Source organism: Pteropus vampyrus, unplaced genomic scaffold (genome assembly GCF_000151845.1).
Source record: "Pteropus vampyrus isolate Shadow unplaced genomic scaffold, Pvam_2.0 Scaffold63, whole genome shotgun sequence".
Lineage (NCBI taxonomy): Eukaryota > Metazoa > Chordata > Mammalia > Chiroptera > Pteropodidae > Pteropus > Pteropus vampyrus.
In genome coordinates this window covers 3,877,828-3,904,497 of record NW_011888844.1, presented here as the reverse complement: position 1 = coordinate 3,904,497, position 26,670 = coordinate 3,877,828, and the positions used below count along the sequence as shown (strand labels likewise).

At 32.0% G+C, this 26,670-nt stretch overlaps 1 protein-coding gene across 1 annotated transcript in view; it reads right to left on the bottom strand.

Moving 5' to 3' along the window:
* Positions 1–26,670, bottom strand: part of DACH2 (dachshund family transcription factor 2) — a 687,399-nt gene that overhangs the window by 462,833 nt on the left and 197,896 nt on the right. The window lies entirely within an intron of this gene.

Below are 26,670 nucleotides of genomic sequence, written 5' to 3'. Positions count from 1 at the left end.
TCTTCATTCAAAAACCTTTAACCTGTTTCTCTTTCTAGCCAAACAGAATTGTTCTGAATTTCTCAGACACAATCTATGCTTTTTCATCACTTCACTCGTGCTTGTGCAATTTCTTCTATCTGGAACATCCTTAATCCTAATCTACACCCATTCAAATCAATCACCCTTCAAGGTACCACTCAACTACTCAGCTTAAGTCTTCCCTCAGCCATTAATAATCCTGGCATTCTTGATCTATCACTTTAAAGGGACTCTTAGCACCACCTAACTGCTGGGCTGCTTTAAAAATCTATGAGATAACATGTGTTAAACCACTTACTAAATTATAAAGCAATATACAATTGTGAACTACTGCTGTAAGCACTCTAAATAGACTTGCTGGATACATGAATGAAATTATCTGCTCGTAACCATGAAATATTTCTTTAATCTCCAAGCTCTATAAGGAGATGCCATAAAGTTTACATTTATAATTTAAAATTTACTTATACTGAAAATCTGTGTGCAAGTGTACATTATACAGTATTGTATGCTTTGGTCCATGATGAATGAAGAGAAAGGAAAAGTCTAGGAGAGAAACATACATTTTATGCTGGTATAAGTAGATAAAAATTAGCTTCCATGATCAGTTCCTAAAAATTCCTACATAATATGTAATTATTTACATTTTTCTTTGGGTTTGTTTCATTATAGAATAAGTCATTTAAAAATTTTAAGGGCAGCACACAATATATTTACCTTCGTTGAAATTGTTCAAAATGTTCTTGGTTAAAATATTAAAATATGATCAAAATTATTAAAATCTAAGACAGAATACATAGGCTGAAAACTATTATTAATATATGTCTTAATAAAGCAAATAAATTTAAACGCTTACAATTTTTTATGTATTTATAATTATACATAAATGTAAATGAGGAATATTACTATTATTAACTTCTAACATTAAGCAATACACTTTAGGCACATGTGAATATGATTAAGGGTTAGACAGAGGGTAAATTTTCTGTAACGCAATTATAGCATAAAAATAGGCTACTGGGAAAATGTGACAGGTTCTGTTTTTTGTTCATGTAAATGTGTTCTATTACAAAAAGAAAAATGCTTGGGCACAAATACATGTGCAGTACTTGTGATTTTATTAGACAAGGCATAAACTCCATGGAATATTTTAAGGAAGCCCTCTCTAAAGATGCTAATTTTTAATTCTGTAAGGAAAAGAAAGTGTGCATGTCTGCCTCTGTCACAAAAAATTATTAACAGTCTGCCTCCTCATTTATGCATCACAAGACAATAAAGTCATCAGTGATGTTTATTTCTGGTCAAAAGAAAAATATCTTATTCAGAGACCCAGAGCATAATAAAATATAGACACGTAGAAACTGCAGTTGAGTATTTAACTGGCATATGGCTCTGGCATCATGAGTTTACTGGCAAACCTTCCTATCATTGATTTACTAGCTGTTTTGCTTTATTCCTTAACTGTTTTTGTTCTCTCTCAGGAACTGAAGTCAATAGGAAAACTGAATAACTAGCGATGCTCATTATAGGTGAGACTGCCATTTATTGAGCACTGAAAGGTGTAAGATCTCAATCTCCAAACAATGACCCTTTGAGATACACATTATTTTCATTTTGCAGCTGAGGACACTGAGCTCACGGAGTTTAATAAATTTGCCTCAGGTCATAAGAGTTAGAAGGAATAACGCATGTTATTTCTCTGATGGCAAAATCTATTCATGCTACCTCCTGAAACTGAGTATTACCTGTATGATCTTATAACTGACTCATCTCAATCCAAGAATCGGATCACCTACAAAAGCAACTATTTAGTGATGTTACAATTCCACATGATTTTCTGAGACCCCCAACAGCTACGCTTCTGTGAAATTCCCATTCCACATTGCAAAAGCTAAACATGAGAAAGTTGCCTTTTAAACAATTATATTTAGAACTCTTTATTCCCACCTTCCTGATAAATACATGTCTGCATTTTTTTGCTTCTATAAAAAGTAGAAATGTAATTTGCAATTTCAAGGTACTCAAAGTTGTTAAATAACAGAAAGCTTGTTCGTAAAAAAATGAATACACATAAACACACACCTTGACAGTTTTTGTTTTTCAAACTGCAATAAGAAACACACAGAAAAATATATATGTAAAATACATATGATTAAGGCACTGAAGTTACTAAAATCAGAGGTAAGTGACTTGAATCTACTCACTATTAAAGTCAATTGTCTTGAGCTATACCTCTTGTACCCTATCCAGTCAATCTCTCTAGAACTTAATTGACCACTCATTTCTTCAAATAATTACAAAGTCACATTTATTTTCATCCCTCTGTGGAATTTCATTTCAAGTACAAAAAGATAGTTTTCTGTTTTTGCAATCTTGTTAAATTCCTAAATCTGTGTCCTTCAATCTCCCACATTTTGCTTGATTTTTCTTTGTTTCCCAGTTATGACCTTCATTTTGGTCCACCTGCTTCTCAATATGGGCCAGCAAACTTGTTGTTTGACTGAAAAAACAGAAATATAAGCAGAAAGAGATTGGTAATCTTTACTTCAAAGGGGAATAGAACTAATGAGCCCATTTTCTTTCTCCCCCTCAGAAGCCTGGTAGTTTATAAAGTCAGTAATATCTTCTCATACAAAACATTTTGGTAGAGTTTCTCAGTGCATCAGGTGGGTAACTCTCCCAGACATCCTCTTACTAACAATCCCCACCCCCAGTTAGAGAAAATAGTCCAATTTCCCTCTCGTTAGAAATTCTCAACTAAAGCCAATGTAGAGTGGAACCACACATTTTCTCCAGATGAAGTCTTGTGACAAGTAAAAATCACTCTGGTGACATTTTGTTTTTTATAAATTTAAGAGAAAACTTAAATGTTTTTAATATGATGCAGAAAATTAAATTCCAGTACCAAGAATAGAGGGGAGGGGAGACAGAAAATTAAATAGCAAATAAAGAACAGCTTTAAGAAAAAAATACACCAGGCCAAAATCAAAATCAAGATTATCTCCTGAGCTAAGATCAAAAATTCATGATGGCCTATTGTGTACAACTAAGATGTTATAGAACTAGAATAAAATTACAGAGGTAAATCGTAATTCCCTTTCTCTTATCACAGGAAAAATTAAAGAAAAAAATTTTAATTAAACAAAATAAAAACAAATGTGACTGGTCTGTTTTTACTAGGGCTCTGTTCTCCAATGATGAATGTGCACCACTGAGACAATGAGGAAACTACATGACTTTGACTAGGTGTTTTTAACCGTTTTCTTTATAAATGGGGCATAAGTTGAACAAAAATAAGAAAAGGAGAAAGAAAAGATCCCAACTATGATCATCTCAATCTGCTTTAAATCTCATTTTTCTAACAACAATAATCTATTTAATAGAACAAATGACACATTGGCAATAAATCTAAACAAGAAGGACATCATCTTCTCATAAACTAACACTCACTACTCTTGCCAAAGACTTATAGCTCATAAAACCATTCTCATTTCCTAAGCACAACTTTGACACTAAATTTTATGGTTAATATGGATGAATAGGCCCAGAAAGTGTGGCAGAACCACAGACTGTACCATCAATTAAAGATTCTCAGAAACAGGACACAACAAGGGCACCATGGTCAGAATAGTGAAAATGTTCTTCAGGGTAAAAAGGGTAAATTAGGGCATTCATTAGGAAAGCAAAAGATGAGAAAAATAAGCGAAACCAAGATCTGCATCCCAGTTTTAAACACATTTAGTTTGTAATTTGAGACAACAAATTTCAAATTGACATGGGGAATTAATCTAATACCAAGAGACTGATATCAAGTTAATGGCAAGAAATCCATCAAGCAAAAAACCAAATTATCGAAAAAGTGTCACTGGAAGATTATTTTTCTAATTCTCAGACATGATAGGATGAAACTGATTTAATTTCCCATGTTTTTTTTTTTTGTGGAGGCTTGTGTAATTCTCACTGTATCTATGGAGTACAAGACTATTAGAAAAGCAAGTAGTTCCAACTAAGAACAGCTGCTATTTTCTAATTAAAATTCACAAGACCAAAATATTAATTTATTAGGCAACAATGTTTAATTTAAACAGCCAGAACAACATTTTCTAGCAAAGCATTATTTTTATAAGGCAGTTTTCATGATTATATGGCATAAATAATTTAATGTGACAAAACAGTTTATTGTCTGCTGTTAATATGCAAACAACTTCATTCCATATTGAGAAATAGCTATTTAATATAAATCTAAGTGTAAAGGATTGTTCCTTAGTAAAAACTGAACTTCAATAATAACTTCTAAAATATTTCATTTAATAAAATATTGCTGTCTTAGACAGTGGAAAGATTATCTTTTGCTATCAAAGAAGCAAGTTAATAAAGTGACAATAACAAAGTGATATATCTGTCAAAGTTTATAGATAAAGATGTCGAGCTATAGGTTATCAGCCTACAACATTGACACTGTTCATATATCATAGCTCCCCAACACACCCTGTCAGCACTGTTTATTTTCAGTCAGGGGTTAAATAATGAGCACGTAGTAAGAATGCCTTTGGGGAACCACTTTGTCTTACATACTGTTCACTTGTTTACTTCAGAGCAAGTTTCAGTTGCTTTTGTTTAGTCTTTTGTTTAGACAGATGACATTTATCAATTTGAAACAAACTTTAGGTCAACTAAATGAAAAATATCAGTTTTATTCCTTTTCCCATATTTGCTATATTACTCTTTGTATATCAATTATGAAGTGCCACTCTGCCCAGGTTTACTCCAAGTGCTTCAGTCATCATTGGTTGCTTAATTATGAATAGTCTTTTAAATAGTCGCCTCACACCTCATGTTACCTAAGAAGGATAATAGCAAATGTAATGGTCTGTAAAAATAACTAAAAATTTTTCAGCTTTGTATGAGTAACTTGACAAACCATCAGCAAGGAAAAGTGATGGTTAGTTCTCTCTATTCAATAGATAATTAGTCAATATTCCTTTACTTTTGCTAATCTCAAAAATCAAACTATTCCCCTGGAGTATCCTGGAAGAATAAAAGAAGGTAATCTCTTGAAGGACCTGTAGTAAAGACTAACCATACTTCTATTTAATTTAATATCACTTTCTGTCCTGGTCCAACCATTTCTTTTACTCAATTCATATTTATTTGATGATTCATTTATTTGCTTTAGATATTTATAAATAATATGCACAATATTGGATCTAGGGTATCAAAACAATTTTCTTGCCACCTGTCCTCTAGAACTTTACAGTGTAGTTAAAGAAAAAAAAAACATATTTGGTGTATGTGACTAATAGTAATTCAAGGGCTTCCTTATATCCAGATCCTCACAGGAATAGCTACAAAGTGCACATCCCAGAAGAGCTTTTCCCAGATAGTTTCTTTCTATTCCACTTCAATTCGACTCTTACTTCTCAAATCCCAAGATATTCACACAAATGCAGGTGTTTGACTTATGAAGTTAGTATAATTTCTAATTGAAGTTCTATCACAATCCTAGTTAAATGATCCAATATGATACTTTTGTATAAGAACAACATTTATATGAGAATAACAATTTTAGAGAATCAACAGTGTTATTTACTTTACCTATATTGCTTTTTCTTTCTAACTTTAAGGTAGGGAGAGGAATCCTTTCATATTTTCACACAGCACTTGAATTATACCAGTAGCATTACATTTAACATATTATAAAAAATGTTATCTACAACTTCCCACTTTCTTCCAGCTACCTGAACCCAATATCCACAACACACTGAATTACTTGAAAGTAGAGAGCAAGTTAACATTCATTTTTGTATCCTTTATGTCCAACACGATTTCTGGCATATAGTAGATGCTTGTTAAATTTTGTCATACATCTGTCACTCATCTGGTTATAGTGCACTCAAATGTTATCACAGGCTAGACTTTAGTTTTATTTGGTGCAATTGAGAATCCATCACTATTTAATTGTATGTAGTACCAATAGTATAATTTTGTTTTGAACCTGAGGCACTGTGACTTTGACTAGCACTCCAGCTGTGCAGTGCAGTAAAAGGGGTACTGTACTTTCAGTCAAATGACATGTCAGTTACTAATTATAGAACCCACAGTTTTGTTTCCTTAGCTGAAAAGGGGGGGGAAAATAATATCTATTATTGCCCTCTTCCCATGGATGTCCTGAAAAAAGAAATGGATTGAGAGTATCAGAAAGCTTTGTAAAATAGAAAATGCAAGTCAAAGAAGCATCATTTTCAATTACTCAACCAATTTTTCTGAAGAACTATTTAATTCTGCTGTAAAATCTTCATTCATCTTTGAGAATGAATATTCTGCCTGATTTCTTTCATATGTAATACCCATTACTTAAAACTTTGGGCTTCAAAACCCTAGAAAAAATTGCCTCAACTGACTTATCAAAACTTGTTCCCTTTCTTTCTCTGCATCTTTGGGTATGGTGTATCCCAATTTAGAAGCTCTTCCAAATCCATCAGCAATTGAATATATCTCAAGATTTTACAAAGCTCAATGCCATTCTCTTATCCATGAAGTCACAAAATATTCTAGGCCACAGTGATCTTTCCCTCCTCAACACTTTTATCTGTATGATCATGTCAAGTTCATAATCACAATCAATTGAAATTTAAAGATTTTGTATTATAATAATAAAAAGTTATCTTTTGCTCAATTATAGCTATTCATGCATTATATCTTCTCACAACAAAGCAATAAAGTAGGGAATATTATTATATTTTTCTATAAATAAGAAAAGAGAGCCTGGACAAGATTACATAAGGCAAAAGGTCACATGGCAAGTGGCAGAGTTAGGAATATAAATCCAGATCTATCATGTTCATTCAATTTTGCTATGTTGTTTTCCCAACTGAATTTTCAAACTTCCAAACTTTATTCCCCACTCCTATTGATTCTCAGTACTGTTGATTAATTAATGAATGAATGCACTGTTTTATTTGCTTATCATATTATTGCATTCACTAAAACTTTTCAAGTTAAATCACATTAGTTCAAATTTCTTTGTTTAAATTGTTTTACTCTAGGTGGCCAGAAAAGAAGAAAATAAATTAATCCAGTCTGACACATCCTAAAGTTTGTGTTTCATGAGTTGATTAACATGCATTTTTCACCTCTACATGTTCCTTTTAGGTCTTTAAAATTCTTCAGATAAGAAGTGTTCACTTAAAAAATCTAGAGTATATAATGTTAATAAGTTTTTATTTTAATTTGGATCAGATACATATGCTATTCTCTGCAGAAAGTGAAATAGGGATGTAGATCTGTTTCTAATGTTAGAACAAAAGTGAAAATCTGAAATATATTTTTCCTAGCATTAACTCAAAGTTTTTATAAGGGTTAGTCATTCTCTTGTATATTCTGGAAATACTTTAGCATTTCTAAACTAACATGAATTATACCTATGTCTTAAGTCATGTCACTATAAACTGAAACCATGCCAGTTTCATTAGCAACACCCCTAATGTACTTCTTAATTAAATTTACAATACTGTCAATACCATATTTTAGGTTTAGTGTTATTTTTAAAATTGAGAGTCTTATGAACACCTTTTCTTCCTATAATTCTATTATTTCCCCCATTATAAAAATGCGACGTGTTCTTTGGATAAAGTAGTTTCTTTCTATTTAAGATGAAACAATAAACTCTATATATAACATATCTCTTATTACTTAAACTTGTTACAGACCTATATTGCCCTCAGTAATAGAAAACATTTATATATTTATTTTTAATTGCTTGAATAATTTATGGCAAAACTATTATTCTTTACTAACTGTGACTTGTCCTATCCTCATAGGTTGTTAAAGTAGTGTTAAATATAATTTTTTTTTAGTATTTTCATTACATCATTTAGTGCATTGGATGAAAAAACTGCTTTTTTTTCAGGATTCCTTGTAGGCTTATATTACTTCATTCTGTCATAATGGAATTACATTTTCTCATTTTGTGCAATCTATACTGCGAATATACTTTTTTTTTTTAAAGAAACCTTGTTTCTCTGAAGAATAAACCAGGAATGTTACAATTCATCATTTAAAAAAGTGACTATTTTTGAAGTTTTGCTTCCTATACAAAGAACGTCCTGTACACTGACTTTTCCCTTTTCTCCAGGAATTTACAAATACAGTAAGGCAAATACATACAAAACAAGGAGATCTGTGCATTCCCACACTCTCATTCAATCTTACTTATAGGACTTGCAGTCTAGTTGAGTGAATTAGACCTACGTAGACCACAGTTAAAGGAGTTATTAAATGGTTAAAATATGAGTCTACTCTGATGTTGTTTATTTGCTTTCCCACACCCATCATACTACTGGGCTAGAAGTGAAGTAGGTTTCTTCCTCGCTCCTCATTATTGCTTTCAGATCGTTTTTACTCTCTTTGGATCTCATGCTATCAAAATATATCATCAAATGGCCCTCCTTTTTAAAGTCATCCACTAATTTACAGGTCATTCTTTCTAACTCTGAAAATTTTAGCCACCTGGATTACTCTCTGACTCTATAAGTAATCCTGTTATAATCCATGGTTTGAATATCCTAGTAGAAAAGATCCTTCCACAGCATAATTATGTTAAAACTTAAGTAACATCATGCCACTCCTTTCAAAACGCTCTAATGGCTTCTCATTTCCTTAAAATTAAAAACAGGTATACATATTCTGGCCCCTTGTTACCTCTTTCATCTAATCTTCTACAACTGTTTCCCTCATTCACTCCATTCCACACTGGCTTTCTTGTTGGTCTTTGAAGTTAGTCAAAGCTCCTATCTCAGGACCTATGTGTTTACTGTTCTCTGTGCCTAAAAGATTCTTCCTTTGGTTAGCCACATGACTGATTCCTTATGTCCTTCAGGTCTTGCCTTAAAATTCACTTCAGTAAGGGCTTCCCTTAACACCTTGTCCAAAATTTCAATTCACCCCCTTCTTCAAATTTCAAATCCCACTTTTCACCTTTATTTTTCTCTTTAGCGCTTATTACTATATGATGTAGTATACATTTTACTAATTTATCTTGTCTGTTGTCTATCTCAACCCTCTAGAACATAAATTATTTGTGAGCAGGAATTTTTTTTTTCTTTCTGTTTTCTTTATAACCATATGTCGAGTACCTAGAACACTACCTGATACATGTGGGAACTCAATATTTTTTTTTTAATGAAAGAAAGAATAAATATGAGACATGCACAACAAAAAGTGTAAGAAGAGTTCGAAGAAGAGGGAATATTTCCTGGTGTTCCCTTCTCTACAGCAAAGGGTGCATGGAGGAGGTGACTTATAATCTCAGATGGAGGAGGCAGAAAAAAAAGATAATTATAATAAAAGGCACTTTTCTTTTATAATTCAAGAACCGAATTTAACTATATTTAAATATCACTCAAGTTGCTTAAATAAAAAGTTCAATAATAAGATGTTTTCTAGTCTATAATATTTTTATATATTTATATTTATAAAATTACATCTAGTTTCAGCCCTTATTTCTTATCTATTCTGAGGAAATCAACCAGATATTGATAGATATTTATAGAATAATAGTATTTCCCTAGTTTATCTCTTTCTGCTACCTTTTGGCCAACTAAATGTCATTGCTTGTTGATGCATGCTCATGAATGGTGCAATAAATATTGATATTTTCTCATGCAATTTTTCCCTATTTATGCAACAGCCAGGTAACTTCACTCTTTTTACTTCTTTGAAGCAACTGTCAACTTCATGTAAAAAATGTACATATGCCTAATAGCTAATCTAATCACTTCAAAGAAATTATCCCAAATGTCAAAAATAAGTTGATTAATTATGTACACCTTAACTAAGGTTACTGAACACTTGGAAAAGCTCTGATTTTATAAGATTTGAGTGAAATTACTTAGAAGGCAATAGTGTAATATATTTAAAAATATGTCTTCCAAGTGGGGCTTCAACTAGTCCTTTGATGCTATATGTTAGAGCTGGTCATTATAAACCAGAGAGTATGCTCAAGTAACTTTTAAATTAAGATTCATTTATTATAGTGCCCCATTTAGACATGTAGACCAAAGGCAAAGTAAGCCCCTAAGATGAGCACTTGAAGTCCCTGTCAAATTCAATGGCAGTTGCACTGACATCTATAGTAAAAGAAGGCCAATCCAACTAAGGATCATGCCCATGTTTAATAAATTACAAATATAAAACACTTTCCTAAGCACAGAGCAGTTTATTGAACTACTCAGTCAAAGTAAACTCTCTGCAAAAGACATGAAAGAACATCTCATACTGAAGTTCTTAAGAAATATACTCTAACTACAAAACAGTCCAGACATCCCTGGGCTGTATTTTCTGAACTTAATTCTGAACACTTACCTACATGATATTTTATATCTTAACATATTAAGGGAAGCCACAAGAGACGTATATTTTTAAAAATTGATAGATGTCAGTTATTTCCATTTTTAACAACTCCATTATTTTTTATAAGATCTTTTGATACATCTGTTTCTTCAAAGGTTTTGCATTAAAAGCAAAAATATTCTTTCATATCTTATAAACAAAAGACCTTTCCCTATCACTTTAATAACTTGAAAATATCTAATTTTTCAAAAAAATACTCTTTAATTAGGCATGCTTTCTTATAATTAAACTTGACTAGAATCAATTAAATATATTTTAATTATTCAAATTACTTAACACTTAATTTTAAATTTTGCTTTCTTCATAAAACAAAATTGATGTCTTTAGAAAATATTACAAGCATTACTACTGAATATAAATGAGAGAACACATTAATTCTGAGTCACTATCACATCTCTATATGTTGAGAAAAAGTGACTAAGTCACAGTCCTACCCTCAAGGAACTTACAATGTAAATATATATGCAATTTTAGGACTGGGCAGTATGTGAGAAGTGCAAAAAAAATAGTGGCTAAACTAAAATGCTAAAAGAGTTTATAGGAGGAAGGTGGTCATCTTTCTTGTGTTATCAGGAAAGGCTTCATGGAAAAGGCAATAGATGTACTGGAGGTTTAATTTCAAAAGGAAAAAACCCAAGAAGGAATGGACTGTCATAGCAATAAAAATAATAATAGCAACGAGGATTCATTAAGTGTTAACTATATGTCTAACACTGGGATAAGTGTTTTACATATACTTAAACCCATTTAATCCTTACTACCTCCTAATCAGGTAGATACGTACTTTCTCCATTTTACAGATAAAGAAAATGAGGTTAAATGATCACAAAGCTAGTAAGTTTACTCAGAATAAAGTATATTTCCAGCTGCTTATAGGCATCATTAAGTCAATAAAAATAGATTCTCATTATCTGGTTACTCAAAATTAAGCTTCCTTCCTAACTTCCCCATTTCTGTCCCCATTCCTTCAGTCCACCTGATTCGTAGAAATTATCTTTGACTCTTTTTTCATAATCCACATCAAATAATTTACCAATTCATGTGAATTCTCCTTTTTCAGTCTCTCTTAAATTCATTTCTTCCTCTTCATTCTCATAGATAATCACCCAAATCCTTATGGTCTTTGTTTAGCTTGGTATCAAAACCTTTCACCAATCTATATATTTCTTTAACAAACATTTATTGTGTCTCCAAAAACATGTTGAGCAATTGGAAATATAAAAATGAATAAAACATGCTTCCTGCACCCAAAGATTCTAATTGATAGGCATATATAGAAGACTAAGCAGATTTAGCAGGATTAAGGACAGAGGTATGAGGAGAAGGGAAACAGAAGCGTGTTCCAAGTAGAGAGGACAGCATTTATGAAAGTAAGAGAGAAAATTGAATATTCAAGGGCACCAAAGTAATTAAATTGGTAGTAAAGAAGAAAGTATTTTGAGATGAGATTTAAAAGGTGTGCCTATGTGAGATCATATAGGGTAGCATTTCTCATTTTCCCATCTCAGCACTATTGGTGTCTTAGGCTGGGGAATCCTTTGTATTTGGGTAGTTTCCTTGTGCATTATAGGATTTTAGCGCATTTCTGGTTTTTACCCACTAGATGTCAACAGCACTACCACCCCATCCTCCAATATCGACAACTGAAAATGTCTCTAAATATTGCCAAATGGACCATAGGAGCAAAATTACCTCCTGTTGAGAACCACTGATATAAGGCTTTGAAAGTCATATTAAGGTATTTAGACTTCATCTTAAAATCAAGGGGAGTAGTGGTGTGTAGCAGTATGGAGGAGAAACTAATTCTCAAGAGTAGTCACGAATTCAAGTCTAGAAGAATAAAAGGTGACTATTCAATATCTAAGTGTTGTTCTTACTAATCCCCAATGCTATTGCTTCAGTGTAGGTGGAACAAAGTTCTATAATGTTCCCATCACATGCCATAATTATTTATCTTTGTGCCTTTGTTCATGTGGGCTATCAAGACTTAGAGTAACACTTTTCTGACAATTCAAATTTCTCAATTCACTTAAAGTCTGAGTTGGAATATTCTTACCTTCTGATTATCCTCTATGAGACTGTTTCAGACTTTTCCTCTTATCATAAATAGCTTTAATTCTTATGCTTGTGATCTACACTTTCTTAAGTTAGTGTTTTGGGTTTATTTTTTTTTTTTTGGTTAATTCATGCTTGTAGTTAGTATCTCGGTTAACTAAATTATAAACTCCTAGAGACAGTCTTTCTACATCATATATATTCATGATCACCGAGTAAAATCTTGAGCCAAGAGCAGATGTCATTTTAATTTAATTAAGAATTGTGTTCTATTGTGCGATGCAATCACCATCTAGATGAAGATTAGAATCAAAATTAACTTATTTTCTTATATTAACTGAGATAAATCATTATGACATTGAACGGTAAGCTCCATTTTCTTAACTATTAATTAGAACCAAAATTACCAACTCTGAGCATAGTCAGAGTTAATTAAGGATTTTATATTCCTTCCACAGCCTTGTAAGAAATGTATAAATAAAAAAGCATTAATTAACTGACTAACAAATATAGAGGACAATTTGGTGATGGACAGAGGAGATGGGAGTTGGGGGCTAGGAGAATGAGGTGAAGGGTTAAAGAGGTACAAATTAGTAATTGATAGATGGTCACAGGGATGGGGAGCACAGCATAAGGAATGCAGTTAGCATTAATATATTGGCTAGGTGGAAAACCAGAGGAGAGAAGGAGCAATTAGGAGGATCGTTTTATAAACTATATAAATGTCTAACCAATGTACTGTATACTTGAAACTAATAAAAAAATTAATGAATAAATACCAGAGATACTACCTTATGTAATTAACTTCTCTGATCCTCTGAAGGAAATGACTATTATGGATTTTTATCCTTACATAATCTTAAATTACATAAGAAATATATGTTTGGAAAATTTCCTGCATCCATATTATTTAAAATCTCATGTATAAAAGCTGGGTTAACTTTGATATCCATGCTTATGTTTATATTCATGTAATTTAAATTGGATAGTTTCAGTATTCTGCATTCAATATCTCCAATTGTTGGTATATCTACAATTTCTTATAAATCATAATAGATTAATTCCACTGGAAAGGATCTCAAAGCAATCACCTAATATAGTCCTCTTTCAAATAGGTGGCTGAATAATCTAGGAAATGTTTTAGGGGTCCAAATATAAAATACTTTATTTTTGATCAATTGACAATAAATCCAAGGCAGGAGGTGTGTTATATGCCCAATATTTTAAATCATCTACAATAAAAAAACTGATAGATGATCCCCTCTAAGTAACGTTAACATGTTATTCCTCAGCCTATCAAACAGATTAAAGTCATTCTAGAATTTCCAATCACACATTTATTCAACTTTATAAAGACTTTAACATTAAAATTAAATTTAAAAAACCATCTTTATTCTGCATTCCGAGCAAGCCAATGTACACTGCACTCGCTTTCTCCTTCCCCCACATCCATATATAAGGACAATATCAGACACCATAACTTTAAACAACCTAGCAGCTTTGCATTCAAACTTGAGTGGCATTACAGGTTTGCTTTGCAAGGTTAAATGACAGAAATAAATCTCCATTTTAAGTTACTGAACATGCTTACTAGTTTAACAGAGATTTTTTACCAAAGACATTGCAAGCTTTCACTTTGTCAGATGATCTGAAAATCTCTACAACACTTCCAACCTGCATTAAATGAGATCTAATGGATTAAGATACAAGTAGACTTTCTTGTATGTCATGTTGGAAACTTTTCACAGTCGCCTGCAAGCCCCTGATATAAAAGTAACCAAGGGGTGCCAATGATGAAAGACTTTGTTGCCATGGTGTCACCTCATAAATCATCAATTATTGTGTGTTACTATGAATGTGACAGCCACATACTGTCATAAAGGGATTTGCATTTTCGTCTAGTTTTAAGATTTTTTTCCAGACATCATTTGCTTTGTAAAGGAAATGTCATGACAACCATAGAACATTTAAGCTTATTATGGAGTGTTCAAATATTCTTTCGGACTTTGTCAGTTTGGCATTTCAGCATCTCGACCTCCTTTGCACTATCAAATAGTATATCTTTATAGTTCATAAACATATTTCTTAACATCGGTATATAGCATAATAAGCTAAACCTAACAGAAGCAATGGAACTCTTTTGGTTGCTATAACAACGTAAACTGATCAATTTCCTGTCACTGTTTTAAAAGAGGCACTCTCCTGTGGCCGTAAATACTAATTACAAACACAAGCCATTTGCTAACATGTTCAGTTTACAGATTAAAGCAGTTCATGCCTAATTTATCATTTACCATGTCGTCCCACATTTGTAGTGCTGTACAGAATGAATAATAACTTCACTTGTTTACAAAATTTTTTATTTAATTTTACCAATTATTTTTGCAGTTGCTGGAATTTCGCTGTGCTGCTCCAAGTTTAGTAAACTCAATGGATTTATAAAGTACAAGGGAAGATTCCCAAATGAAATTTCTGGATTAAGGTAGAAATGTTTGCTTAAAACGCCTTCTTGTAAATGCTTATTTTTAAAGGAGATGGTTATATGTTATGTAGGAAAGTTTCAAAATTTCAGGAACATACGCAAAAGAATGTCTTATCCCACAACTACTCATTTCAATTAAATAAATGAATAGTATATATGGTTAAAATCTGCCATTAATAATTTAGTGATGATACTAGTTGATATTTTAAATAGGAAATCTAGTTTTTGAAAGAAAGCAGTAGATTCAGGGAAAAAATAGTAAATCCATCAGGCATTATAGTCATAGTATTGCATAATCTAATATTAAACTATCTTTTCTCCACTCACACATATTTTATACAGCCTTAAAGTCTATACTTCATCTTTTGAGAAAGAAAGAAATATTGGATCGGGGGCAGAATTTCTAATTATCACAGAGTGAATAAGAGCGGTGCTACAAATTGTTTAACTATCTTTGAAGGATGTCTATCTCTAACCAACACCTGTGAAAATGTGAATATACCATTATTACATATAGAGGGTTTTTTTTTTAATTAACGCATTTCTATTTTTCAGTGTTCATGAATTACATAATAGAAAAGGCTTTGCTAGTATGTATCATCCTGAGGTAAATATTAAGAAAGACCCCCCACAAACTGATCTTCCCTATTTTCTCACTAACTAACCAACAAGCCCAGAATTTGATTCAAATATGTTTTACAATTTTCAAAGCTGAATGGGTTCTTCAAATAATCGCCTAGCAATTCTAGGGAGGTTGATAATTTCTCAAAATCAAATATAATAAATATGCTCCAGTTGATTCTCTAAAAGGAGAAGCTGAAAGCAAAAATGTTTACATCTGAGTATACTTATAGAATACATTGTTTTGTAGGGGATTAAACAAAATGGATTCTATGAGCTCCCTATTCCCATTACTATCTAGACACTACTATACTCACCAAAATATATTGCTTCCCTAATCGCAGTTCCACCCCATAACTCCTGTTAATCAACACAAATTATACGTCCAAAGAAAGTAAAAATCCAAAGTAAAATTCCTTTAATGGGTCTCCTGTGGTTGCACAAGAAGGAGTGACAAAGCACTTCCAACTGCTTCTCAACCCAGCAGCTGTAGCCTTGACACTCTAGGGCTCTGAGGGCCTTCTAACAGCCTGTGTTCACAGGTGTTCCTCTTCTTCTAGCATCAGCTCAGTGACTCTGCAGCAGGAATTTTACATCACCACAGTGTCAAGGTGAAAGCTCCAGTGCCCTTATTTCAAAAGGAAATCTGGTCAGTTTAAAGTAACGAAAACTAATCTGAATGCAGCCAGTCATTGGCTGGGAGCATATGATCAGCAAAACAGAGGCACAAATAAAAAATTGTGGGGTGTTTTGCATAGCCACTTCAACTGTGCATTTCCGGCTGCATTTTGTTACATGAACTCCTAATTTAAAACAATTTATAAAATGTCATAAGCTGCTATATAACACTTGGAGAGAAATAGAAAATAATGTAAGTAATAGTAATATAATTCAATTACTCAATAAATATTTATTGAATATTTAGGCTTACATGCCAGGAAAATATGCTAGATTCTGGAGATAACAATGGTCAGCAAAGAAAGGCATGATCTCCCATCCACATGATGCTTATTAAATTACCATGGCATGTTAGCATTTCCAAAAAATTCTTACGTACATTTGTTCATTTTTGCTCTTCACAACAATCTTGTGAGAGATATTCGTAAGTCCATTTTATGGATGAAAAAAACAGAGACTTATGGAAGTGAAGTGATTTGCTTATGATCATGAGTTAGTTGTTGTTATATTGAGGAATTAAATAAGATTATCTGAACAAAAAGGTTCTTTTAATCAAAAAAAAACAGAAATCTTATATATTATATCTTTTATAGATTCCTAGAACAAATTTTAAAATTATAGGCTCTGAGACCTGTGGTAAACAAACCTGTTTATTTTTATTTAACTCCATATTCCCAAACCCAGTGGACCCAAAACTATCCCTGAGGGGGAAAAAAATCCACGGTGACTCAGAAACTGATGACAAACTAGTGTATTGGATACAGGGTGATGGATGGGCTGCAGAAGGGACATGTATGTTGGAGAGTTGCACAGTATATTTCTAAATCTATGCATAACCATAAATGTGTGTGACTATAGAAGACTATGAGAAGTTTCATTCTCTTTTCAATCGATATTATGAGAAAAATGGGCAGATGTATGTGGTGAGAGAATGAGGCCTATGTGCATTATCCGGATGATGGAAAATTTAAGGTATTAACAAGAAAATGGAACTGAGAGAATTTCTCTGACTCTCTTTCTTAGCCTCCTCCAACACTTGCTTAGAATTGAAAAGATCAAAACTTTCCTTAACCAAAACTTTATATAATGGCTGATTCTAGGACTAGGGTAGAAAATACACAAGATAAGCCTGGAGTAGCGCTACAAAAAATTCTAATAAAAATCCACAATCATGGGGTCATGTAGAAGGTATAGAGGAGCCAACTGAAAGAGTTCCTAATAGCCAAAGCAGGAAATTTTTAAGCAATAAGATATTGTATTATTGTATTATAACTTAAAGTATAAAATAAGTACCTATGAGTTTATACAGAAATAAATGTTAGAAAGAAAGAAAGAAAGAAGAAAGAAAGAAAGAAAGAAAGAAAGAAAGAAAGAAAGAAAGAAAGAAAGAAAGAAAGAAAGAAAGAAAGAAAGAAAGAAAAGAAAGAATGAAAGAGGCAAATCTCCCACACAGAATTTCAAATAATTTCTGTAGATACTCTGCCTTTAAGAAGGTGAAAGCATAACTCCCCACCACTTAACTGTAAGGTGCATGTAGTGACTTTTTTTCAGAAACTTCCAAAGAGTACAGTATAGACAGGGAGGGGAGAAAAGGTAACTTCGTAGAGTAGAAACCTGACAAATAGTACATGAGCCAGGTGATCAAGGTCAACCTCAAGAATGATCAGGCATAATGATAGTATCTACTCTTGATAAGATGTGATGAAAATGGCACTTTACCTCTGTGATATTTCTCCCCACAGCCAATTTAACAATAATGAAAACACCAGACAAACCCTAATTGAGAGGCATTCTACAAATACCTATCCTGTACTCCTCAAAACTGTCAAGGTCATTCAAAACAAGAAAAGTTTGAGAAAGTATCATAGCTAAGAAGAGTCTAATGAGATGTGATGACTAAATGTAAGGCGGTATCCTACATCCTGGAACAGAAAAGGCATATTAGGGAAAAACTGAGGGAGTCTGAATGAAGTATAAACTTTAGTGAATATTAGTGTATCAATATTGGTTCATTAATTGTGACAAATAGATTCATTAATTGTAAGATGCTAACAACAGGGAAACTGGGTACAGGGTGCATGGGAAGTCTCTGTACTATTTTTGCAATTTTTCTGTAAATCTAAAGCTGTTCTAAAATAACTTTATTGAAAGAAAAAAAAACTGCCTCTAACCACCTTTGTGTTAAGCCCAACTTAATTAAAAACTCTGCTTTATCTCTACATGAATTAGAATCCAACTTAGGTCCAAAAATCACAAGTAGTTTTTGAAAAGAAAGAGCTGAACAAACATAAAATAAATAAAGCACAATTTTTAATACAATCAAAAAGTAAAATATATATATATATATATACCATTTTTAAATGGACTGTCTCAAACAAATGTCCCAAATCCCTTCGTCAGTGTTATGAATTCAGTGTGTACTTTATTGCCAAATGTAAACCATAGCTTAAAAATAAAACCATTATCTTCTATATACTTAATATGTTAGATACATCAGTTTGTGATTTAATGGACATTTGTAAAACTCTTGCAGCATAAAAATATAAAATTGCTATTTTTGTTATTTAAGCTAATTTTATTTGAAAGCAGCATAACCATACAATTCTGTCAACCAACAGTAATAAACTATTTGGCAATAACTAATCATTTAAAATAAAAATGTATGGGGTAAAAGGGGTCAAATATGTAGTGACATAAAGAAATCTATCTATGGGAGGTGAACACAGTGTAAATAGATATATGCTTTACTGTTAAAATGTACAGCTGCAACTTATTGGATTACAGTGTCACTATAATAAATAAATAAATTAATTAATTAAATAATAATAAAATTGAAATGTCCAAATCATTTGATTTTTACCAAATAAAAAATCTAAAAATAATTTTTATATATTTAAATAATATTGTCCATAGGAAGAATATTTGTAATGATAAATCAGTTCAAAATGTTTTAAACTCTCCTAGTTGCAACAAATAACATGGCTGCTGTTATTAACAGGCTTCCATATTTTATATGCTTTAACAGCTTTTACATTATACAGTTTTTAAAAATGGGGAACACTATATATCAAATGATCTAGCACTTTTTATCATAAATTATGAATAATATATCACTTACATGAATCTATTGATTCAGCTACATATATTTTTATATTTCAGTTTTCTAATGGGCTCATTTTAAAATGATTTTTTAGCTTTTATAGCTGAATCATTTCATTCTTGCTCCCTTTTGGGCATTTGAATCACTTAAAAAATAAAAACTCCAAATGATAATCCAAAGTAGCAACAGATCTTCAGAGTGCTGGGAGGAGAAGAACCCTTTTAGCAAGTGTATTCTTTGTATTGAAAACTCAGTGTTATCTAAAACAGAAGCCGGACATGTCTTTAGGGCACTTCACCTGTATCTGCTGGATTTTAGAGAACGTTGTTACGAAATATAATTCCTTCAAAGACTACAAACCAAAAAACAGTCATCTTGACACAGTAGTCCCATTTCTTCACATTATTTTGTAGCATTCATCAAGATGTATTACAAACCCTACAAATTTAGGAACAATCCACTGCCTTTTCAAATGCATTCATACTGGGTCTTAGAATCAACTCCATTTTAGCAACTAATTGGTTGCACTGACAAACTTAAAAATAGGGCTACACGATTTTAGAAAATGTCACCACTCTCTATAAATTAGTGATATGTTCCCTATTGCACAATAATAAGTGGTTATCAGCTTTTCCTCTTCATCTTGTCTGTCATTTGGTTAAATCTACCCTGTGTCTTCCAGAGAAATTCATGGTCTGTCAGCCTACACACTGGTATCTAGATGTATTAATATTTCAGCAGTCCCTTCCTTTTCACATAACTAGGCAACTCTTCTAGGTTTAAAAGACAGACTTCACCTGAACATTCAAACAAGTATTCTACTATAAAAGTGTTTTCCTTCTATTATTCCACTTCCTTTATATTAAAGAAACACATAGCCTGAGACCTAATGTATTGCACCTTCACATTATTAAATGTAACATGCAGAACATTACATTGTTATGTACACATGGCCAAGAAATTTTAGTAGTCACAGGATTATGGTAATTAAGTCTTCCTTCACTTTGGGTGATATGACACTTGCTTGACTATAATGTCACTCCACTTAAAGTCTGTGCAAACAACATTATCTTAGTCACTCTGCATTACATTTCCAACTGTGAGCAAAATTACAAGGTCAAAGTGAACAAGAATGTAGGTAATCCCAAGGAAACATCATGTAAATGACTTGCTAAAGGTTCAAACACGGTTTTCAATAAGCAAAAAGGAATATTTCCTATACTAATATTATACTATTATTATCTAGATGCCATCCATAGCAAAGGGCGTGGGTATTCTCGGAGACAGTGATAAAGACAAAAAGTGTCCACGATTTTGATGTTTTGAGGATAAAAGATAAATGTTGTTTGCCAAGGCTTCGTTCAGGCTAACAAAAGTGTCGGTACTCAATAAAGAGTAGTACATGGAACAACTGTAAATGGTTTTGTAAATAAATAACTGTTAACATCTCAAATACAAATAATACTTTTTAGAAACTCAGATGATAAAGGCAATAAAACAATGCTTATATTTTTCCTTTCTTGTTTTTTTTTTGTAAATACTCAACAACCATAATATTTACTTTTTTTAAAAGTAGAGAGTAGTGATTTTCCAATAGTCTTGTCAGCCACTTAGTGTATTATGCCCAGGAAGTGCTGTCTTAAAAATGTTCTGACCTATGAAAACTAGCTTAAAGGTTTTGGGGTATCTTTTACTTTAAGTAATTTATTTAATGCTTATTGAAAAAGTTAAAAAAGAAAATCTGATTAAATCTCCATATACGATAAGTAAGAACTGGACAAAAATAATCTAGATTAACTTGGCACAAGTTCCTCTTCACTGAAAGTGGAAGTGATATGGTAAACAAATAGTGGTTTTCAGAGTATGATTAAACCATAAAACAGGGTGCCAATTTTCAAAAATAACAATGGAAGTCCTTAAATATGTGCCTCTTAGTCAGTTCACAAATAGATCGAAGTGGGTGAAAACCCTCAAAAGCAATGTATGTGGGATTCCCTAGGCTTATTGTCACATTTTGACAATGAGGTAAACATATATGAACTGTATTAATCTGGAGATCATCTGAGCAAAGTGTGTGAACAACAATTTTCTTGTAATATCTGAAATTGAAACTTTGTAGGAGGTAAATTCACTTTCTAGAAATGCCGCAGTCAAAAACTTTCCCCAAGACTATATAAAAAGAGAGGCTCCTAAAAATGTCTTCATCATAAGAGATTAATTCATTTCTATTTTGTTTGCCAGGATTGCCACTTTCTATAAGCAGAAGCATCACTAAAAACATAACTATGTTCAATGTCCACAAAGATAAAGTTTTCTTTTTAAAAGTCATTGAAAGTAATAGATATTCCGTGCTAGAGAGAGAATATATTTGTGTGTGTGAATGTATGTGAATGTGTTTATGTGATATGTTTGCAATTCTGAAGTTCTAAATAACATCAGTTTCAACTGACTCCCTATTATACTTTAATCTCTTACATATTAGACAGAATCCTAAGTAAATGTTCCTTCCAGTACACATAGGATCTAAGAAATTCTGCAAGCTCTTTGTTAAATCTCAGGGTAAAGATCCAGATCTTTCTAATCAAAAGACTCTGCAAACACCAAATTCAATTACTTACCCCCATTATCCAAAAAGAAATACAGAATATACAGAATAGGCAACCTGAATCCTCCTTTTTTAAGTAGCTACATGCAGCACCATAAAAGCGCTGTTGGAATCAAACTCTAAGTGAGCTGAAAATATTGACTATTCTCTTCTCTGTATCTGAAATGTGCATTAAAAAATCTTGAAAAGAAACACAAAGTCATAACAAATAGTGGTTGAGTTTTCATCGTATTTCGGCAATTGTAATGTGAAGTGTCAGAGTGGGAAACATTGAAAATGAATTCAAGATGGTGTGTTGCCACTGTCTAGGCCTAATAATACTGAGATCCTGCTCCCACCTTCTACCCATTTCCCACCCCCAACTGTCCTTGAATTAAGAGAAACGCAACAATAAATAAGAAAACTTATGGTCTTAACTAAGCCAGAGAGTGTTACAACAGCTTTCACAAATTGATAAAATTCAATTTTGTCTTTATGTTTTATGCACAATAAGTAAATTATAGATTCAAGGAAAAGGAAAGATATGTATTATAGATCAAAGTTTATAGTATGTTTCTAAGAGATTGCTTGGTCCAACATCCTAATTTTATAGATATAACAACTGAAGTCCCTAGCCACAGAGTTATTTGCAAAGTTTTTTTATTTATTTAAATTAGTTTCAAGTATATAGTACATTGGTTAAACATCTATATAGTTCATAAAACTTCCCCCCAATTGCTCCCTCTCTCCCCTGGCCCTCTACCTAGCCATCATATTAATGCTAACTGCATTTGCAGGGTTGTTTTAAGTTCATGAACTTCTGGCTCTTTTTCCAGAGCTCTTCCTGCCATACTATCTCATCAAATGAGATTTTATGGGAAAGTACGTTGTAAACTGGAAAATACTTAACACATTTTAAGTAGAATCCTTATGCTTATCTGAACTACATATGTTTTAAAATGAAGAATAATGACACAAATAGTATCAGTAAACATCATTATGTACACTAAGTGATAAGAATTAATGTTCCGACTATATGTATACTCATGAAAGAGAATCAATAGTTTTTTTCTTCAAAGAATTGTTTGTTAAAAATATCTACTATACTAGCCAGAATAGACACTTCTGTGTAATGCTCGAGGGAGTGTAAATCAGAACAACTTTAGAGAAAAATTTGGCAATAACTATTAAAGTTGAAGATGTACATAGCCCACAACTCAACAATTTCACTTCTAGGTTTATAGCCCAGAAAAATTATCCCATGTGGACACAAGAAAAAATAATGTCTATTACAGCACTCTTTGTAACAACAAAAGATTGCAAATAACCTAAACATCTATTAATATAGTAAAGAATAATCAAACTGTGGTATACTCATATAATGAAATAGTATAATGGACAATTAAAAATAAATGAATTAGATCTACATGTATCAACCTGGATAAATCTTTAAAAATATGAAAATGATTATAAAAAGATAGTATAGTTTCAAACCATTTAGGTACACTTTAAAAACACAAAAATTAATACTGATATTTACACATATAATAAAAAACACACAGCAATGGTACATACCAATTTTAATATAGTGGTTAACTCTAATGAATGACGGAGTTGAAAGGAGATTAGTGTTAGTCATATCATTAATGCTTACAGATGCATCTTTAAAAAAAATGAGTAATGAATCAAATGTAGCAAAATGTAGGCCTGGTTATTGGTCCACAGGTGTCTCTCTTTATTTCCTGCTCTTTCTATTTAATGTGTAATTCATCTTGATAATTTATTACACAATAAAAATGATGCTACCAAGTTGAATTCAGAATAGAAGTGTCATTTTTCAACAAGTCAGAAAATATATATAATTAAATGTGATGGTTTGGTAATTAGTATGATTACAGTTGTCAGGTTATGACATATATTAGTCCAAAGTATATGAGCTTTAAAATCAGACTGCCTCTATTCAAATGCTGGCTCTGGTATGTGTAGACAGCATGGCCTTAAATAAGTCACTTAACCTTCTCTGTGCCTCAGTATCATCATCTGTAAAACATGGATCACAATAACAGAACCTACTTTGTAGGATTGTTATGATGATTAAATGAACTAATAAATGGAAAATCATCTGAGATATCACATTTGAAAAGTGTTAGCTATTATAATGTTCTAATAACAAAAAGTATTAGTTGTTCACCAAAGTTTATCCTGAATTACTTTATTTATATGTCTATGCTGATCGAATACATCAAATAATCACTCATTTCTTAAATTTTCTACTATGAGGAGTAACCAATTAACTAAGAATCTCCAGTTATCAAAGTTTTTAGGGAAGAGTTTAATTTGTCAGTACATCCCTGTCACACAACAGATCATTTGTGGTAAAAACTGTCTGACGATCTAAAAAAGGCAGCACTGTCTACCTAAATTTTATTTAAGTAAACATCAGCTGTTTTTCACATTGTCTTATGTGTTGATCAGTTGTCCAACAATTTCCCATCTTTCATGTGTCTGTGTTAAATCTGCAATCAGAATAATTTGTGAACAAATGACATTTTTTTAGTCAGTTTAGGATTTAAGATTTTGCATTCTTTTCTCTTTCTTTTTCACTTTTTTTTTAAAGTCCTCTGATAAGTTTCTCATCAGAAATGACAATGTTAACTTACTATCCTGACTAAGGATTTATGGTGCACATTATACGGGTCATTAAAGCAGGTTTAACAGTGGGGTGTTTTTCTTTTTTTTTTTTTCTTTTTCCTGGAGAGATAGGAATTTAATTGTTTCCTTTTTAGACAAATATGCTTTTGGATTGCCAGTGATGAAAGGGGCATACAGATGTCAAAAGGATTGTAGCACAGTGGGATTATGTGCTAAGGTCTAGGGCAGGACAGGCAAACAAGCAGTCTCAGATCAGTCAGTTAATTCTTAATAAAATCTCAGATGACCAACTTTTGTTTTATCTTTGCCAATGCCCATCAAAAGTTCAAATGAAGTTTTGTTGTGTTAACTAGTTACATTTCTCTTATTTCTTATTTTAACCATTTGTAAAAATAAAGGAAGCCCACTAGGTAAAATTTGGAAAGTGTTTAAAGACAAGCCAATTTAAAGAAAAAAAAAGGTGCATCCTATATACATGGCTTTCTTCTTATTAAAGCACCATTAATTTGGCTTTAAATAGAAGCCTTAATTATGTGACAGAACCTATTCTCTTTTGGACATGGCAGTAATGATCTTTCATACTGTGTTTTGTTGATAAATATGAAAACAAAAATTCATAATTTTATCTTAACTTTCAAACCACATTAAAGGAAAACTATCTTGGCTATTTCCATCATATGAAAAAAATCAAAAACTGTATAACCACTATTTTGAGTACCAAGAGAATTATTTACAAGCACTATACTTATAATTTATTTACTTTAAATAAATTTTCTGTCTCAAGATCTTCAGGTGCATTTATAACATATTGTGATTTTTTTTTAATTGCAGTACCTAGAGGATTTACCATTTAAAGCAGAGGTAGATATTTGCCTGCATGATAATTTTTTTTTTTTTTTTTTTTTTGCTTTTTATTGAGTTAGTTACCAACATTTAAGAATTAGGTAAATTCTTAAAATCCAGTTCATATAAAAATCCAGTTTCTTGGCTTCTCTTAAAGAGTCAAATCTCAACAACACTGGGCCTTTATTCCCACATGGTAGCAATCAGCTGAGCTAATAGCCGGCACCTTTGGTAGGAATATATACTCTATAGGTCACCACAGTTCTTACTACTCCCTATTGCTTACAGTCTTTTATTAAATTATGAGTCTTGCCTCTATAGGCATTAGAGTTTGAGACTCTCCTGTTTCTCTGTAGTTTCTGGGAACAAATCAGGACATTTACTTTTAAAAACATTCCATGGTTTCTCTTAGATTACAGTAAATCTAAAAATTCATTACATATATATGTACATATGTAATGTGTTATGATTGATCTAGAAATAAATATATACAGTTATAAACTATTATTATGCTTAATTTACAAAGTTGACATTAGTTGCATGTCATTTTTCTAGGAAAATAAAAATACAATGAAAGTCGATTTTAATGCTTAAATTAAATTGCATTCATATAAAATCAAGAACACTTACTTTCAATATCCTAAACCTAAACTCAAAACTTAATCCATTTAAATTTTTTCAGTTAATATTCATTAATGAAATCTAATGGGTTCCAGTCCCCCCAGCATTGAAGTCACAGTCTAACAAAACTGTTTGACACTTAAGGAGGCATATTCACTGATTCAGGTCATTTGGGTATTATTTAGTGTGCATGATACTTAAGGGTGATATTTAATATAGAAAATATTCCAGATATTAGAAACACCACCATAGTGATTTTCATTTTCTATGTTGAAAACCCAGGATAAGTCACGTAGTATGGTCCCCAACTCCCCCACAACTCTGTGATATTCTTCTTATTGAAAAATATGGATAAACCATGTATCAAGGGAAGCCCTGGAGGAAGGGGGAAAGTCACCAAAGGGTGATTTAATCTCAGTAGTCTGTGTGGAAAAGAAAAGGGGGCACTATTGCTAGGCAATATCAAAATATACTTTAGTATCATGGTTGCTTTTCTTCTCCCTTACCTCTCTGAGTTACTGCCTATTTTTCCCCATTACAATCTAAATGGTTTAAGACCTCAAGCAATATGGTCTCTCATATTGCAATTTAACTGAAACTGTC